Below are 12,816 nucleotides of genomic sequence, written 5' to 3'. Positions count from 1 at the left end.
TATGAGAATAAGTGCAGCACATATATTGCCAATTTAAACAAAAAATAATTTGAAAGGAATACAAAAACCTCAGAACCATAAAATAAAAATAAGATCAAAAAGGTTCAAAAGGGAATTTTCCTGTGCGCTTGGTGTTAATCTGCCAGGGAGAGTAACAGAAGGGAGACATATCGGAATTTGTTTTCGGTTGCAGGCATGACTGGCCAACGGGTGCTTGCTATGTAGGCAAAGGGTTGAGGGCAAGATAAGATTAGGGAAGGACATGCACCAGACAGGGAGAGCCATGCTCAGAGTCTGAGTGAGCTTTAAATGCTTCATGAAATTAAAGATCAACAAACAAGCATAGGAAATCAGGCAGTGAGAATACACAGCTTGGTTTAACAGATTAAACCAGGCTAGGCTTAGTTGTCAGAAATCAGTGAAGATTAGAGTGCTGAACTTGGCATCTTGATGCCTGCTTTAAAAAGTTCACTATATTTATATTGTTGTAATAACACTTATTATTATTCTTACTTTTTTTGAGTTCCATTGTAAGAATTTTATGCATGGTTCTTAGTAATAGTCCGTTGCTGGTGTTAATCTCAAAGACACTTTGATTCCAATTTATTAAAGTAAGCTTTGTGTCTACTGTACACATGCAGGAGTTTTGGGGAGAGAGAATCCTAACAATGAGCTGTATTTGTGAGCCAGTGTGAGAAGACAGAGCTGTGGTCTGATTCACAGAAGCACTGTTTCTTCCTTGTACTGCAAGTTGAAAGAGGACCCAACAGAACTAGTCACTGAAAAAGAAACAAGAAAATAAAAGAAGCCTTCCTTTTGAGCACAGATGTGCCTATTGGTGCTTCCACCTGAGATGTCTAAATTTCCCTTTGCTTTGGGAACTTTTGACAACCCGGAAAGATGAGGGAGAAATCTTTGGAAAATATCCAGAATCTGACTGCTTTGATGACAGGGACGACTGATATTAGTATCCTCACGTCTCTTACCTAACCTTGCCTAACACTGAGCACTCCAAAATGTCTCACCAACACATTGACTATTCCAAACTCAGGGCACAAAGTGAGAAGATATATTTCATTAGTGTTTCCTCACACAAGATTCTAAGATGTGTAGATTCACACACATTAATAATAAATGCATATTTAGCAATTCTTTCATATCACATTAATAAAAGAAGTCAAAGACTTTCCCTTCATGTTATTTACCCAAGAGCAAGGCCAAATTTGTTATTCTTCCTTTTTTTTTTTTCCCAACGAGGGAGTCCTTTAATAGATCGCACAGACAAGAGACACAACAGGCCAGCAAGCTGCTTGCAGGCCCAGCCGCTTGCCAGCAGATGCAATAGCCTCCCCCACCTGGGTGTGGGCCACAGGGTGGAGACGAGGTGGTTTAAAAAACACATCTGTACTAATTCTTCACTTTCACAGAAAAGAGGAACTTGGGGGAGCAGCTCCCTGGAGAATTTACACAGAGCTGAGTCTGAAAGCCCACCCCTAAAGAGGCTGAACCTCCGACCTCCCCCTGAGCTGTCTGCATTCAGTAAGGGGCAGACACCACATGGAAGGCCCAGGCCAGTCCACAGAGGAATATGCTGGCATATACAGCTGCCCCTCCCTCTCCCAGCTGTGAGCATTTCTGCACTATGTACATTGTTGTGCTTTATTGCCCCCACCCCAGCCTCTGCCTGAAGCTCAGGGTGGAGGGGGGAACCCGCGGATCACATTCAGCTGGGTGAGAGCACCAAGCCCCCCACAGGCTGTTGCTCTGTATCTTTCTGAGCCTGCCAGGCTCAAGCCACTGGAGCTGCAGACCAAGAGTATGAAGCCAGTCTTGCCAGCCAGCTCTTCTGAGGAAAAGCAGAAACAGAGGGTCAGTGCTGAACAAGATGCAGGCCGGGTGGGAGCAGGCAGGGCAGAAGGACAAGTTCAAGGCCGTGAGTCTGGGGTGTAGGGTTGTGTACACACGCAGCTGATGGGGCCTGCAGGGCACCACGCAAGAACCATTCTGTAGCAGTGAGCTTAATGGAGGGTGGGTGTAAGGAACACTGGCCTGGGGCCCTTGGAGCACAGGGCTGCTTCCAGTTCAATAGGGGCTGGCCCCAGCTCAGGGTGTGTACATGAGGAGATTCAGGAAGAACCACCAGGCATCCTGTGGGGCTGGGTGAGAAGGGAAGGCTGTGGTGATATCTGTGAGTGTGTCCTCGCCAGGCCAGGGACTAACCGACGATCAGTTGTTCTCAAAGAGCAAGAGCAGGTCATCGCTGCTGTTTGTGGGGAGGTCGGGTGGACCCAGACAGGAGAGCAATTCGTCCGGATTGGTCAGTTCTGGGAGCAGATCCAGAGCTGGTTCTGGGGCCTCCCCTGCCCCAGTCATGCTGGGAGGTCCCATCATGCCCATGGCAGGATTGAAGGCCAATTCGCTGATGGGCCCTGTATTTGGTTGACCCAGGGACTGTTGGGATGGAGGGGGAGGATTTGGATGGTGTAGCTGGGAGCCTGGGGTGGGCCCGAGTTTGGGGGAGTACAATCCTGGTGGTACAGGATTATGGGCTGGGTACAGGTGGCCTGCTAGTCAGGAGACTGCCGGGAATGTCAGATTGGTAGGACATGGGAGGTGGCCCCTGGATGAACTCAGCAAGGTTTGGGGTGGTGGGTGTAGCAGATGGGAAGGATCCTGGGAAGGTTCCAGGCCCCAGGAATTTGGAACCCTGGTTGGGGTAGTCGCTGGGGGCAGAAGCCAAAGGGGGCTGCAAAGGGGCAAAGGGGGCAGCGCCCGGGGCCCAGAGCTGCGATCATCTCCATCACACTGGACATGAGCACATGGGCGGGGCTCACAGTGTGGCCGCGGTTCAGCACTGGCCCATCTGGTTCCTCCTTGATGTGCAGGTCAGGTTTCACAGGTACTGGCTTCCAGCTGCACGTGGGATCGAAGGTGATCTCTTCATAGTCTGAGTTCTGAATGTAAATCAGGATACCCAGCATGTACCCACGTCCGGACCCTTCAGCAAGGCCGTCTTATTGCACACAGGGCACCTCCAGGTCACCCGCTCACAGCTGAGCTGCAAGTATGACTCCAGGTCAAACCACTGTATGTGGCGACAGTCGTGACCACGGGCTGGGAGCTGGATCCTGCGGAAGGTGATGATGGGGCACTTCAGGGACACCTTGATAACCGTCTGCTCCACCCCATCCTCTCCATTGGGCCCAGGGATGGTGCCGCTACTGAAGTTCCGCTTTATCTTGGTGATGCAGTGCTCAGCTGGCAGGAGGCGCTTCTTGAGGAGGCCCTGCAGCACAGAGCGGACAGGCAGATGGTGTACCAGTTGCAGCACGAAGAGGTGAGAGCAGCAGCAGGCAGTAACGGTGATCTAGATCATGTTGCGGCCTGGCTGGCACACGTACATCAGGTAGAGGGGCTTGTGCAAAGTCTTGTTGTCTCCACACTCAATGCTGAGGGGTGTGGCATTGACGCTGACCTGCACAGACGCTGGCCAGTTGGTGTTCATCTGTTGGTCCTCACGGTGGTAGCACTTGAACTGCAGCTCCAGGTCAGGCCACAGCATCAGGGTCTTGTAGACAGAGTCTCGGAGCTGGAAGACATGGTTGCTCACAGCCAGGTTGTGCTGCAGGCGGAAGGGTTCCAGAACCACCCGATCTCGAACTGGGAAGGTCAGGCGCAACTCATCACAAGGGCCACTTCCAGAGGGTGACGGGTGCAAAGAGCTGAGGCCTGGCTTGAGGTCAGGCAGGAAAGGAGACTTGACTTCCCCACTCAAGCCAGGCTGGCTATGGCTGATGCTGCCCCCGTTGAAGCTGGCGCCTGCCCGTTGAACTGCTCTGTGGGCTTGTAGTGCAGTCCCTTGAAGCCAGGTGCAGATAGGGAAGGGGCCATGCCCTGATGCAGGGGTAGCCTGTGTCCGGGGTAAGAGGAGGCAGGGCCAGGGGATTGCTCAGAACCAGGAGCATACTGGGCAGTGCTGGCTGCATACTGGCCTCCTTGCAGATACTGCTGCCCAGGGTACACCTCTGAATAGGCTCTCTTGATGCCCTGTCGGGGCAGTGGCTGGCCCTGAGGAGGCCCAGGGTACCCATGCTGAGGCAGTCGCTGTCCTGCATACAAGGGTGTCATGCCTGCTGCCTGGGTAGGGTTCATGGCCATGGAGGAGAAGCCGGAGGGGCCCATCATTCCTCCCATGACAGAAGGGTTCATACCAGGGGGTACACTGGGTCCTCGGGGACTGCCATGCTCAACCTGGCTGTTAAGACTGTCCAGTTCCCATCACTCCATATTGGCAGTTCTTCACTCTGTATTGACAGTGTGGTATCAGAAAGAGAAAGAGTGCTCTTAGAGGAGCTGGAAACACTCTGGACTCTGAATCCAGCGATGGAGTTCAAATCTCAATGGAACCTCCAATCACCTCGCACCACCGCCCCCATCTGCACTCTATGCGCTAGAACCCAGTTATTGAGCTTTGGGCAAGGGGCTGGAGGTTGAGAATACATACACGGAGACAGACCGACACACATACCTTCCAACACTGGTACCAAAAGTCCCTCTTTAATAGCACCGTGGAGACTTAAATACCCTGCCAACAGGTGAAAATCCCATCCTCTGATCCTCTAGGCTAGGCACAGCTTCAATTAGAAGGCTCTAGACAGAGAAGAGGAGCTGAAGGCCAGGACTCAATTAGTCCCAACAGCATTTATCTATTTCGTTCTAAAATGCTACTTAAAATGTATCCATTATGATTTTACCAATTATTATTTGTGAGGATTTTTAGTTCTCAAATCACATTATCCTTTCTGGTGGACTCTTCTAGAAGGATATTTACAGAATATTTACTATTGTGGCTAGGCTTCCTTCCCGTGAGTGCAGGACTCACAGGTCCTGCCTTTCTTTTGAGACAGAACTATGACAAAGCTCTAAGGAGCTGCATGGCCCCTGGGTAGGAAGACTTTCCTGTGACTTCTAACTCTAGCCTTTATCTTAACCTGATGTTTTTTTCTTGTCATTCTCAACCCTTAAAAGTCGATTTACACTTCCTGAAAATTCTCAGAGCTTGTACTTCTACACCTATCAGCACTTTTGGAATCAAGTTTTCTCAAGTTCCCTATTATTGTCACTGTCTTCAGTGAGTGACCAACAGAAACCCCTGTGGATAGACTTGCTATTTATTCCAGAGAGGTAACCTATACTACGGGGAATGGTTTTCCAACACTGTGGAAAGATACTTGAGTATGCTAGGCAGAAGTGGGGATGGTTTCTTTGACCCATCCTTTCAGAATCTTTGGCTCCTTGTCATTTAGCTCAATTTCTCTGGACCTGTGGTGAGGCAGAGTCTTATATAAGAATTCATTTGATAGAGCAAAAGTGGAAATAAAAGAGGCATAGTAACAGGAGGAGAAGGTATAATTCCCTGTTTCTTACCAACTCCGTCTTCTAGAGTTTCTGTCACTCCACAGTATTCCTTGGAATTATGAATGCATGAGTGAACTAATCAGTCATGAACATAAGGTCCTCATATCCTAGTCACCTCTCAAATGTCTCAACCGGAACATTCCTGAGATGATCTTTCAGCACACGAGCGTTGGGTCTTCTTAATAGCCAAACAATAACAGAAGCTCTGTAATAAAAAACAAAAGTGACAGAATTTGAATTTTGGTTCATAGATTTGGACGGGTTATGAAGTTAAGGGGAGCTGAGGCAGAGAGCGAGATAAGGCAATTTTATGTTTGTCCTAATCTGCTCCAGGCAGAGGGAAGACTAGGATGATACTGGGACTGTCATTGATAAGGATGGGTTGCACACTAGACGGTAAAGGAATTGTGGTTTCCGTGGCTTCGACATTGTTCACAATTCTCCTGTGTTCTCATATGATTATAGAGTGGTCTTCTTATGTCTTTATTCAGTATGACCTTACAAGGCTATTATCTAAAGAAGAACAGGGAAGTCCAGCCGAGGCAGTCAGGCAGTGTCAAACTGATCAGCTCCCATAAATTGGGTTGTTTTCCACATCTCATGGCAAACTTACTTTATGCATTCTATATCTAAATCACAACTTTGGAATAGAATTCTAATAAAGTTCATTTTGTACACTCCTCCCAAACCCATGATAAAGGCAAAACACAAGGAGTACTAAAAGAGGAAATTCCACTCTTTTTCTACTAGTTTGATCAGTAAAATGCACAAGAAATGATCTATTGCTATATAACTCGAATTTGAACACGATGTTTAGCAATAAAATAAAACTGGTATAAAAGAAAGAGTACTTTGTTTTCTACTTTTGCATTTATCACGTTATATAAAAAGATATTTTGACTAAACTTCATAGTTTGCCCATTAATTTTTCTTGAGGTTAACATCTAAACAAAGACTGCTTATTTTTTCTCATCAAGTTTTATCGTTTCACAGGGTGATATTTTATCATTTTTGCTTTTAAGAAAAACACATGAATCTATTCCATACAACCATAAAAAACTATTTACAGAATACAAAGTAGGGTTGTGATATTAAAATATTAATTTTTATTGTAACTTAAAAATAAAAACATATTTACATTATCCCCCCTTTCTTCTTCCAATTCCCCTCATGTCCTCTCCTCCCAAGTTCTCTCACTGCCTCAAATTATGGTTTCTTTTTGTTTTATTCTTCTTCTTCTTCTTCTTCTTCTTCTTCTTCTTCTCTCTCTCTCTCTCTCTCTCTCTTCTCTCTCTCTTCCTCTCCCTCTCTCTGTCACACACACACACACACACACACACACACACACACAGGTTCAATAGAATAAGTACAACCTGCTGAACACTCTTAGTGTTCCCAGAATATGTATGATTTCAGGGAATTCCATTTGGTAGGACAAAACATTAATTGGCTCATTCTTGGAGAAAGTGAATTCTTGTTCTCCTAGGAATCATTAGTTGCCTATACTAAATAGGAGGCCCCATAATACTTACATACAGATTTGTGCTGTAAACATTTCTGTTAGGTTTGGATACAGCATGTACAGATGAAATACTTTTAAGTGTTAGAGGCTTAAGTCTTGGGTTTATTCATGTCCAACATAATCCATGGTTACCCTTTTAATCCATTACACTCCAATGTGTTGATTATTGAGTTGACGTTTTGTTTTCGTTATAATGCATATTTGCAAATGAATGTAAATATCCATCAGCTATTTGAGAAAATAAAAATTTCTCTTAGAGTCCTTTTTCTTCAGCATCAGATTTGCATATAGTTAACATGAGCTGCATAGTTACATAGACAAATATCATCTGTAATGTCAATACAACAGCAAATGTATTACTCAATTTCCAGGTTGTTAAAGTTTAATCTGTATGCCTAGTTTTGCAATAGATTTTTACTTAAATTGGAAAAAAAAAACAACACTAATTGCCTTAACAGAAATATTCTATAGTTGAATATGTAATACTTTAGCATCACAGATATTTTAAAATAGCTATGAAAATTATGCTAGGGTAATTTCTTTGTTTATATCTCCTCTTAATTTCCCTGGTGTCTTAGCAGCCTTTTTCTTCAAACATAGTGACAGGTTTTAACTGTAAAGTTATCCTGGTCATTTCTTGGAGAATCTACCTGTTTTGTATTTGGATTCATTGTTTGTTCTCCTTCTCCTATACCTTTTTGCTCCTTCATCCTAAAGTTTAAGTAATCATGGTATATTTATATGTCATATTCCTTTGTTACCCAAAATAAGAAAATGGAAAATTAAGGTGTTATTCATTTGATAACACTAATTGAAGATATTAAGTCATCTTTTATCACCACTGCAGTGTTTTAGATCTATACTGTCTGTCATTTCAAGTAGAGCTGGTGTACAGGAAGGGCTAAGAACTCTATTTCCTTTGGCCTTCAGAGTTTTGTCTGCTGTTACTGAAACAGCTGCTTAGTTCATTATTCAGTTCTCATTGTTCCTTTTTTTTTCCTACCCCTACTGTTATGTCCCCAAGGGTCGCCAGAAGTGGTTAGTGAGAGCACATCTCTAATGCATTGGGATGACTCTTGCAGTTCGCTTTTGATTGTACAGCTCTCTCTGCTGCCATGTCGAACCTCAGGGACATTCCCAGGTAACCACGCCCTGTTGAGACTGCACAATGCATCTTTCTTCTACTGCATGCATATTTCAGGTCAAGGCCTCCGAGCAGAACAGCCATCCCAATTCATCCCTTTCCACACTGTCTTTTAGAAATGGAGTCTCTTAACTTGTTGGTTTTCTTTACTTAGAATTACTTAATGGCACGAATCTGCTCTCAGCATAAAGTTCAAACTTCTTAGAGTGTTACACAAGAGATACGCAGTTCTGGACTGCATTCAGTTTCCTTGCTTTCTGTCAATTTTCCAAACGTATCACTCCCTTCCTGCCTCTGAATTACACATTCTGCCACTAATATCTTTTCTTTGTCTTGCATTACAAGAAAATGTGTGGTCTTCTGTTGACACAAGTTCATTATTTTATATAGTCCTGTTCCTCTCATTAAATCCAGTATATTTTAAAGACTTTTTTTTTCTTTGCATCCTAGTACCAGTTCCTTAAGAAATTCCTTTCTTCTTAATTAGAAGTTAGACATTTTCTTTTCTTTTTGTAGTTTCCTCTGTAATGGCTTTGTGAAATTGCCTTAGGAAAATTCTTGGAGGTTCTCTAATAGAGCTTTCCAGTATGTGTCATGGGCTGTCTTTGAATTCAAACAGTATTTTTGCATCACATGCTTTTACCTCAAAAAATACATAACTTCTGCATCTCTCAGGAGGATTCTAGGTGTCACGCAAAGAAACAGGCTGTTCAATGATGACCTTAAGAAACATCTCTGTCTACAGAAAGAAGTAAACTATAGGATACAGCAATGGCATTTGAGATACTCCGGCCATGTTATGAAAATGAATGATGGTAGATACACAAAAATAACACTACATAGAGGAGTACATGGGAAATGGCAAAGAGGAAGGCCAAAAATAACTGGATAGACAACATAAAAGAAGACTGTGGAACCTGGGTATGACAATAACACAAGCACCTAGGACTGCCTAGGATAAGAACAACTAGAGAACCACCATTTGTGGGCTGCCCATGCATGCTTAAGCATTGCTGGGGCATGGATGATGATGAGGATGATGATGATGATGATGATGATGATGATGTGCATATAAGCAAACTTCATGGATTCCACTGGGAACATACTCAGAAGGTAGAAGCTTTAGCAAGCTCTAAAAATTGAAGATAGATCAAAAAGACACCAGTCCATCTGATACCATCTCAGACCCCAGTGTAGGGTCAGTCACTTGAAACAGACAAAGGCGGCCCACAAGATCCTAAGATGCAACTTAGGCAAACATGTCCATTGTGACTGGTGTGTCAACATGTCCACTACATTGGAGCCAGTGGAAGAATAAGACATTACTTAGCTCTAAGACCTCCAGAACTAGTGACCTCTAGTCAACTGAATCAATTGACACAAAGTACATTCAGATTTACTCAAAGGACACTGGCACGGGGTTTTGATCCTGCTTAATGTGCTGGCTTGGTGGGAGCCTAGCCAGGTTGGATGTTCACCTTCCTAGATATGGACGGAGGGGGGAGGGCCTAGGACTTACCACAGGGCAGAAAACCCTGACTGCTCTTTGGACTGGAGAGGGAGGGGGAAAGGAGTGGGGGGAGGGGGAGAAGGGAGGGAGGAGGGGGAGGGAAATGGGAGGCTGGGAGGAGGTGGAAACTTGTTTTTTTTTTCTCCTTTTCTCAATTAAAAAAAAAAGAAAAAAAAAGATTTTCTTCACTTTCAATAGTGTGAGAGTAATGCTTAACCATGTGATAGCAGATTATGGTCTGTAACCGAATTACTTGTGCATAGGAGAATCAGTTATAAATCTTACATTAGCAGTGACTGTGTTATGAAAACAGAGGAAAACCAGTCAATAGTTAGACCTTAGCACTGTGACTTTTAGTACCTCTCATATTATAGAGTCATGAAGCATAAACTTAGGTCTTATTCTTTTCTTCTTTTTTTCAATTCTTCTTCTGCCCACCCCCAGTTTACCCAAGAGATCTTATTTATTTCCCCTTCCTAGGGTGATCCATGTGTGTCCTTCTTAGGGTCTTCCTTGTCACCCAGTTTCTCTGGGACTGCGGATTATAGCCTAGCTATCCTCTGGTTTATATCATATACCAGCTTATGAGTGAGTACATGCCATGTTTGTCTTTTGGGTCTGAGTTTCCTCACTCAAGATTATTTTTTCTAGTTTCATCCATTTAACCGCAAACTTCATGATGTTACCATTTTTTTTTTTTTTTTTACTTCTGAGTAATACGCCATTGTGTAAATGTACCTCATTTTCTTTATCCATTCTTTGATTGAGGGCTTCCTGATTCTGAAGTTAGCAGCATTCGGTAGTTCTTTGACTAGGGATAGGTCCCCTGAAGTCGTCATTGCCACATGATGGATGTTTTAATTGCCTGATCTCATGCAAGTATTCATAGCTACTGGAAGCTTGTGTGTGCAGAGAGATTCTCTCATGTCTGGAAGACTTTTCACAGAACTCTTCCTTTTAGTTGAACTCTTCCATTCATTCTAGACCCTCTACTTTGATGTTTCCTAAGTCCCGTGGGGTGATAATATCAACACTAGTTTGCTTTTTAATGTTATTAACCGCAAACTTCATGATGTTACCATTTTTTTTTTCTGAGTAATACGCCATTGTGTAAATGTACCTCATTTTCTTTATCCATTCTTTGATTGAGGGCTTCCTGATTCTGAAGTTAGCAGCATTCGGTAGTTCTTTGACTAGGGATAGGTCCCCTGAAGTCGTCAATTTTAAAAGGAGAAAACTGTCTAGACTTGCAAGGATGATAACTGAGAAATAGTAAAAAATACACAAAATAAAAATTATTCAAGAATTGAAGAAATTATATGTAAACATCTCAATATATTATACAACAAATATATAATTTTAATAATATTTATTTTCAATGGACATTAAAGGTAAAGAAGAATGATATATAAAATAATTGCAGTCAATTGTCTACTCAAGATAAAATTTAATCTTGTATATTAAGTGTAAAAATTTATAGTTAAGAATTCTAAGGATGTGGGGCACATTGTTTCTTACTTCTGAGGATCCAGAACCTTGTTCAGTCTTGTAAAATCACAGAAGTGTTGCCAATACAAAGAGTCACACTTCTCTGCCATTCTGTTCTATCAGAATTAATACATCATAAAATTATTAATGTTTTCTACTCACCTGAGAGCAATAAATCTCACACTGTCTTCTCTTTACCTTTAAGTTTTCTAAATGATTCATGTTAAAACTTTTATTCTTTCAGAAGTGTTCAGCTTCATTACTTCATATTCTTTTAGCAATTATGAAAAGTTTATCCTCTGATGTATGAAAATTATACTGAATTATGTTACCAAAGAAAGTTAGTTGAATTTCAAAATAGGCTGTAAAAGGAATTTAGAAACTGTCTTCTTACGAGAATACTGTTAAATAATCCACTGACATCATAATCATTGGCAAGAACAATATTTTATAATCTTGGTTACAGAGAAAGCAATGTTTGTGTGGGTGGCTTTTATCTGTATAATATGTAGTACTTGGCAAAGTGATTTATCAGTTAATCTGATAAGGCTTATTCTGGCTTTTCTTTTTCTTTTTGTTTTTGAGACAGGGTTTTTATGTAGAGCTTTATAAATTTACTTTCCTAAAATACAGTCCCAGGTAATTGTAGCATTGCAAAAAAAAAGCTCACTTTTTAAATAATAAATAAATGAATTTGTTCTATTTGGACCTTTGGGGAAGTTGCTGAAGGTTAACCATTTGAAATGGACACATGTAATGCAGCCTCTTCTGTAAGTGCCAGGCAGTATCTCCAGCTACTCAACACCCGAATCTCCATGTTACTATGTTTCTGCCAAATTAGAAGGAAGTTCAAAAACTGGTGGGGCATAGGAACGGGCTCCATAGGCAGCGAATGTTTGTCACAGGTTAATAAAATATGACCATGTGCAGCCGAAGTCATTAGAGGGTAGACTCAACAAGATCCCAGACTAAAGCCATCACAGTGCCCAGAAGCAGCAAAATCACAGTGGAAGAGGTTGACCTCAGACAAACGGTATTCCCCCTGCACCTCAACAATAGCAGCCCATCTTGCAAAACTGGCTTTTCTCTACTAGCTTACTGCTATCCCAAGATTTCATTTTATCGCTGCTGGATTAGTTTCACAATCGCTAGCTTTATTTGGGTCTTTCATGGCATCATAGATTTCCTTTTCAGCAATTCGATGACTAGAATGTGTATTTTTGTTCCGTCTTTTGGTTTTCTGAAGGCATTAGTCATAAAGTATTTCATTCTTTAAAATATTTTTTATTTTATTATTTTAAAGCTTTCTTAGATATTTGTTTTTAAAATTTACCTTACATATTTTCTTCGGGTGACTGATGCTTTTGTCTTTTTATTTAATATTGTAGGAAATGAGTATGGGTTTTCACATCAGAGCTGTGGAGCAAAGACCACTGTGGTAGTCACTACACACTCATGACAGCACAGGAATCAAGATGCTAATAAAAGGAACATTGGATAACATTTCATGCTATCCAAAGCACTGCATGAAAGATTTAAATTATCCATTGCATTGATTAATTTTTATATTGACTATATGCTGAAATGGTATCATAATTATACTGGATTAATTAGCATATTATTAATAATATCACCTGTTTATTTCGAATGTTTAATGTAGCTATTGGAGTTTTCAAAGTGTATGCATGCTTGTATTTATCCCTTTAGACAATATTATGTAATGTTCTATGATCT

At 42.1% G+C, this 12,816-nt stretch overlaps 1 protein-coding gene and 1 pseudogene across 2 annotated transcripts in view; one reads left to right on the top strand and one right to left on the bottom strand.

Annotated features, from left to right (window-relative positions):
* LOC121434774 (platelet glycoprotein 4) overlaps positions 1 to 12,816 on the top strand; it is a 79,376-nt gene that overhangs the window by 7,698 nt on the left and 58,862 nt on the right. The window lies entirely within an intron of this gene.
* Positions 2,227 to 11,192, bottom strand: LOC121434710 (annotated as a pseudogene).

This window comes from Microtus oregoni, unplaced genomic scaffold (assembly GCF_018167655.1).
Source record: "Microtus oregoni isolate MIOR12 unplaced genomic scaffold, Mior012 000044F_ref0000062, whole genome shotgun sequence".
Lineage (NCBI taxonomy): Eukaryota > Metazoa > Chordata > Mammalia > Rodentia > Cricetidae > Microtus > Microtus oregoni.
This window is presented reverse-complemented; position numbering and strand designations above follow the sequence as displayed.